We start from the raw sequence: 7115 nt of genomic DNA, 5'->3' as shown, positions 1-7115 counted from the left end.
CAAGCGCCCCCCTGAAAGCATGTTACAGCTCCAAGATAGAGCCGGGAAGTACATCAAGGTGGAAGAGAGCATGAGGAAGACCATAGTAAGTAACGAGCCCGTTGGAGGCAAGAAGTGGAAAACCGATCTAGAATATATTGCAAAGGACAAGTATCCTAGAACTGAGTAGAACAATGACTCAACCCCGAAGAAGGGAGGACCTGGACAAAAGTTCACTGAATATGCTAAGTTGAATGCTCCAAGAAGCCAGATTTTAATGGAAATCGAGAAAAATAGAGATATTTGTTGGCCTAAGCCCTTGAAGGCTTATCCTACCAAGCTAGATAAGAGCAAGTATTGTAGATTTTACAAGGATGTTGGTCACGACACCGATGAGTGTAGACAAATGAAAGATAAAATTGAATTCCTCATTCGAAAAGGAAGATTGAACAAGTACACTGGAGAATGAGGGGATAGGAATAACAAGGGAAGAAAGAACTTTGAAGATCATCGGAGGGACCAAGACGATCAGGGGCAAACTCCCCAGCCTAGAGAACCGGTGATTAATACAATCTTTGGAGGACCACGACCCCGAGGGCCTGTGATAAACACGATTTTTGGAGCACCAACTGCTGCTGGATTATCCAAGAACTCCAAGGAAGCATATGCCAGGGAAGTTATGCATATTGCTAGAGAAGCCCCGAAGAGGGCCAGGACAGGAGTAACAATGACTTTCGATGATTCTGACCTAGAGGGTGTGAAATTTCCTCACGATGACCCGTTGGTCATAACACCCATAATAGGAAACAACCCGGTTAAGAGGGTCCTTGTGGATAATGGTGCTTTAGTGGATATCTTGCTCCACGACACCTTTTTAAGGATGGGTTATAATGACTCCCAATTGACCCCAACCGACATGCCAATATATGGATTTGCGGGACTGGAGTGCCCCGTGAAAGGGATAATCAAGTTGCCAACCACCATAGGACAGGAACCAAGGCAAGCAACACAGATGTTAGACTTTGTAGTGGTGAAGGCTAGTTCAACTTATAACGCTATCATGGGAAGAACCGGGATATATGCCTTCAAGGCAGTCCCTTCTTCCTACCATTCAATTATGAAGTTTTCCACCCGAAATGGGATTGGAGAAGAGAGGGGAGATCAAAAAATGGCTAGAAGTTGTTATGTGGCCTCACTAAGGGCAGATGGAGTTGGGGGGCAGGTTCTGCCTATCCAAGATCTAGATATTCGAGAGAATGATGAGAAAGAGGGAAGCCAGCATAAAACTTGGTTTCGATTCTTTTAGCTCCCGAGGATCCTGAGAAAGTAACTTTCGTTGGAGCCACACTAGAGGAGCCCCTTAGAGGGAAGTTGGTGAAATTTTTGCAAGAAAATAGTGATGTGTTTGCATGGTCAGCAGCTGATATGCCAGGCATAGACCCGGAACTGATTACTCACAAGCTGAATGTGGATCCGAATCGGAAGACAGTGAAGCAAAAGAAAAGAAGTTTTGCCCTAGAGAGGCAAGAAGCTATAAAACAGGAAGTAGAGAAGCTCTAAGAGGCTGGTTTAATTGAGGAGATACAATTTCCAGAAAGGTTAGCAAACCCTATAATGGTGAAGAAGGCAAATGTAAAATGGAGGATGTGTGTGGACTTCACTGATCGGAATGATGCATGCCCTAAGGACTATTTCCCGTTGCCAAGGATAGATACTTTGATAGATGCCACTGCTGGACATGAGATGCTGAGCTTCATGGATGGATTTAGTGGATACAATCAGATCAATATGCATAAGGATGACATCCCTAAGGTATCATTCATCACTGACTTTGGTGTTTATTGTTATCTTGTTATGCAGGAGCCACCTATCAAAGGTTGGTAAATAAAATTTTTAAGGATCTTATCGGTAAGACCATGGAAGTTTATGTTAATCCATTTGAGGGAAGCCTTCGAGGTCTTGAGGTACCACAAGATGATGTTAAATCCTATGAAGTGTGCTTTCGGGGTAAGGTCTGGAAAGTTTTTGGGATTGATGGTCTCCAAGAGAGGAATCGAGGCCAATCCCGATAAAATAAAAGCAGTCCTAGACATGAAGCCACCAAAAACTATCAAAGATGTTTAGAAGCTCACTGGAAGGGTTGTTGTGTTGGGACGATTCATCTCCAAGTCTGGAGATAGGTGTTTGTCATTCTTCAAGTCTTTAAAGAAGTTTAAGGATTTTGTATGGAGTGAGGAAAGCCAGAAGGCATTTGAGGAATTAAAGAAATATATGGCCCAGGCCCCGTTGTTGGCCAAGCCAGCTTTGAATGAAGTTTTATACTTGTACTTGGTCATTTCAGAGAATGCCTTGAGCGCTGTATTGGTTAAGGATGAACTGAAAATCCAAAAACCCGTATACTATGTTAGCAAAATTCTGCATGAAGCTGAGTTAAATTATTCAACTATTGAGAGGTTTGCTTTAGCTTTGGAAATGGCTTCAAAAAAGTTACGTCCTTACTTTCAGGCTCATTAAATTGAGGTACTAACAAATCAGCCCCTGAGAAATATCATTCATAGTCCCAAGGCTAGTGGAAGGTTGATCAAGTGGGCAATAGAGCTGGGAGAATTCGATATCAAGTATAAGCCATGAACGGTAATAAAAGCCCAGGCATTGGCTGACTTCTTGGTGGAATGTACCATATCCAACCAAGAAGTCAGGGGGCAGGAGGATACCATACCTCAGCACAAGGAAGTTGATAAGGGGGACAAAGAATAGGATGATATAGAAAAAGAATATTGGGTTCTCTATTTTGATGGAGCATCAAAAACAAATTCAAGTGGAGCAGGTTCGGTTTTAGAAAGCCCTGATGGGTTCTTGATTGAGTATGCCATGAAGTTAGACTTCCCGACCATAAATAATGAGGCAGAATATGAAGCTCTGATAGCTGGCTTGGCCTAGCAGGGACACTGAGAGTCAAGAACTTGAAGGTTTGTGGAGACTCCAAGTTGGTCATATCCCAAGTGAAGGGAGAGTTTGAGGCAAGGGATGACACGACGCCTAAGTATATCTGCCTAGTAAGGGCTGTGATGACTCAGTTCGATGAATGCCATGTTGAGCACATACCAACGGAGGAAAATGCTAAGGCAGATGCATTGTCTAAATTTGTTTCATCTTAGATAGAGGAAAGTTCAGGAAGTGTATACTTCCGTGTTCTGAAGACACGGAGCATTGATGTTAAGCTTGTAGCTCCTATAGGTCTGGGGACATCATGGATAGATCCCATCAGGACCCATATTTAAACCGGTTGGTTGCCAAATGATGCTACTGAAGCACGGAAGTTGGTTGTTCGAGCACTAAGATACTCCTTGATAGATGGAATTTTATATAAAAGATCTTATGTAGTTCCTTACTTAAGATGTCTCAGGCCCGATGAGGCACGCTTGGCTCTTGAAGAAGTGCATAAAGGCATCTGTGGAAAACACTTTGGGGGCAGAGCACTAGCTCATAAGATAACTCGTTTAGGCTTCTATTGGCCAGAAATGATGGCTGATGCCACAGAGTATGTGAAGAAGTATGACCGCTGTCAGAAGCATGCACCTGTCGTTAGACAACCCCCCGAGATGCTGACCTCCATCAACTCACCTATCCCCTTTGCTATGTGGGGAATGGATATACTTGGGCCTTTCCCCATGGCCATGGCACAAAGGAAGTTCCTGATTGTAGCCATTGACTATTTTACTAAGTGGGTTAAAGCCAAACCTTTGGCCAAAATCACAACTAAGCAGGTTGCACAATTCCTGTGGGAAAATATTATGTGCCGGTATGGAATTCCTCGCATCCTAGTCACTGACAATGGAACACAATTCAACAATGAGGAATTCAAGAAGTATTGTGAGGAGAATGAAATTGAATTACGATTCACCTCTGTGGCTTACCCACAAGCCAATGGGAAAGCGGAAGTGGCGAATCGAATAATCCTGGATGGACTAAAGGAGAGGATCGAGAAGTCGAGGAATAACTGGGTGGATGAAATACTCCCAATACTATGAGCCTATAGGACTACCTGTAGAGTCACGACTGGAGCAACTCCCTTCATGTTAGCATATGGGGCAGAAGTGGTTGTTCCTTTAGAAATATCACATTCCTCTCCCTGGATTCAAGCTTTCAATGCTGAAGAAAATGAGGAAGGGCAAAGGTTAACCCTGGATCTAGTCGACGAGGTCAGAGATGAGGCCAACGCCCACAATGCAGAGTATCAACGAAGAGCCTCCCTCTATTTTAATAAAAGGGTTAAAGAAAGGTTCTTTTACCAAGGAGGCCTGGTCTTAAGAAAGATTGAGGCTTCAGGAGTTAAAGAGAAAGAAAAGCTAATCCCTAACTGGGAAAGACTGTATAAGGTCGAGAAAACATGAGGACGAGGATCCTACAAGTCGAAAACCCTGAGCAGTAATAAAGTGCCTCATATCTGGCGTGTTTTGAAGTTGAAGGTTTAATATGTTTAGGACATGAAAGACATGTTCCTGGTACTTAGTAGTAAATGGAGGAATAAGGTTGACCAGTGTTCGAGCATCCAATGAATAAAATTCCCGAAGGACCAAAGTACCAAAAATAAAAGACGAATATGAAATCAAACTACAAATGCAGGAGATCCTGAAGGATCAGAAATCAAGTCATGATGAACAATTAGGTTACACACTGAAGATGTTCAAGTCCATGAAGGACCGCAAATAGATAAAAGCCACGCACGGCAAACAAAGCCATGCAAGGCCTAAACACTGAAGGACAATCTATAGTCCAAAATCAGATAATTAACCAATAATGGCAACCTCAGAAACAACCCAAAGGCTAGGAAAGCCCCGCAAATTTACCATATCAGGGTAAGAGCTATGAATAGAGCCAATAGACATATTAACGGAGCGCACCTCATCATCATGGGTGTCCATCATCTTGAATAAGTCTTCTGACTGCCGATAAATGCTAAGAGAGCTCTAGAATCCCAGTCTTGAAACTTTCTCTCAAGTTTCTTCATCAATGCCGCCAAGGCCATGTGCTCACTCCTTCATTTTGCACTCCTAGTGAAAGAAGCTACGAAGTAGGCGTGGCCTAATAAGAAAAAGATATTAGAAAGCTAACTTCATGAAATGTATATGGTCATTTAAAGTCTACATTACAAACTCTAGCCTACCAAAAGAGGCTAATCAGCCTCAAGAGAAAGCCTTTGACCAACTGGAGATCCCTCGGAAAGGGCTCCAGCAGACCGGCCTCCAAGGGATGCCTTAAGCCAGCCAGGCTCCTCCTTTAATTTGTGAAGTATTGAAAGTTCTAAAAAGAATAGATGTACCAAATACAAGGCATGATCCCCGCACATCCCCGCCTCAGGAAGTTGTTCGCCTAATTGGAACAAACTTAACCAATGGGAAAATAAGAGGGGTTAGGCCAACTTTAACAAGGTTCTTTTGAATTATGAGGACCCATCAAGAACACGAACGCGATAGTTTATGTTCGAGGTCCATCAAGACATGTTGTCCAAGAAAGCAAAAATGTTTCCCCTTGACCGACCAGAGGAGGTCGAGTAGCCATCCATGAAGATCTTTGACCGTCTAAAGGGTCCTTAGATGAGATCCCCACCCGGCAAGGCACTTCCTCGAATAAAAAAGAGAGAAGTCTAATCCAAGAATTGATATTGAGAATATTGAAGTTCAAGAACTTCCACGAAATATGATCCCAAAGGGCCAAGAAGCTCTAGACATTAAGGTTACGGCCGACCAGGGCCTTAAGGGCTTGGTCTCATAGCCGACCAAGAGTCCTTGAAGCTGACCCCTCCACATGGAGGGTTAGGCCGACTCGGACGTCCTTAAAGGAATGTCTACAGATGTCTGGAACTAATAGGGATGGCCCCTAAGAGAAGGTTCCAAGAAAACCATGAACTAGAGCCAAGGGATGCTCCTAGTGAAGAGTAGAACGTTTACGAGAACAAGTACATAACGCTCACTAGAAAAAGGGCCAAATGTCCAAAAAGAGCAGAATTTGCCGACCAGGCCACATGGAGGCCTCATAGCCGACCGGAACCCATGTAGGGTTGATCCAGACCCTCCTAAAGGTTTTCTGGTGGAACTCCTATGAAATTCCTTGAGAATTCTTGAAAAATTAGGCGCCCAACGAGAAAAAGTTTGAAGACTAGAACACCCATGAGAACAAGTTCCGCAAAGGCTAAAGAGTCCATGAGAACAAATTTCGTGAAGACTAGGACATCCACGAAAACAAGTTTCAAGAAGAATAGAACGTTCACTAGAAAATGATCAGAAAAGCCTGGCTGAGGCTAAACAATAAATTGATAGTCTTAAGGGACGATTATGTTAATCACCATGACCTCTAAGATTCTTAACGATTTCTTTGATTCTTAATGAATTTGGAAATATAAAGGCCCCATTCAAGGTTCAAATTCAAAGAATCAAATCTGAAATCCAAATAGGATTTGAAAATATAAAGGCCCAAATCCAAAGAGGATTTGGAAATATGAGAGGCCCGAATTAAAGCCCAAGTACAAAGAAGAGCCAAAAAAACCAAGATCTAAGTCGAGATCTAGGTCGTGAATCCTGGACGAATTAGTTCGAATAGGAGCCTAAAGATGAGCAAAATTTCAACCAAAACCCGGGTCGTAAACTCGACTAGGATCCAGGTCGAAATCCTGGTCGTGAATCCTAGTCGAAGTTTCACGAACAGGAGTCAAAAGGTGGCATGAATTTCAACCAAGACCCAGGTCGTAAACTCGACTAGGATCCAGGTCAAAATCCTGGTCGTGAATCCTAGTCGAGTTTCACGAACAGGAGTCAAAAGGTGGCATGAATTTCGACCAGGATCCAGGTCGTAAACTCGACTAGGATCTAGGTCGAAATCCTGGTCGTGAATCTTAGCCGAAATTGTTCGACCAGGGCTTAGGAGTAGGCCCAAATTTGACTAGGATCCTAGGATCCAGGTCGAAATTTCGACTAGGATCCTGGTCGAAAAAGGGCTGAAAATTTCAGAAAAATCCCAGAAAAATTAGGGAAAATTTGAAAATAATTTCAAAAATTATTTTTGATAAAATATTTTTGAAATATTAAAGAAGTAATATCTGTGAGTATCAGAATATTCTTGAAAATTAGGAAAAAATT

This window comes from Apium graveolens, chromosome 2 (genome assembly GCF_009905375.1).
Source record: "Apium graveolens cultivar Ventura chromosome 2, ASM990537v1, whole genome shotgun sequence".
Lineage (NCBI taxonomy): Eukaryota > Viridiplantae > Streptophyta > Magnoliopsida > Apiales > Apiaceae > Apium > Apium graveolens.
This window is presented reverse-complemented; position numbering follows the sequence as displayed.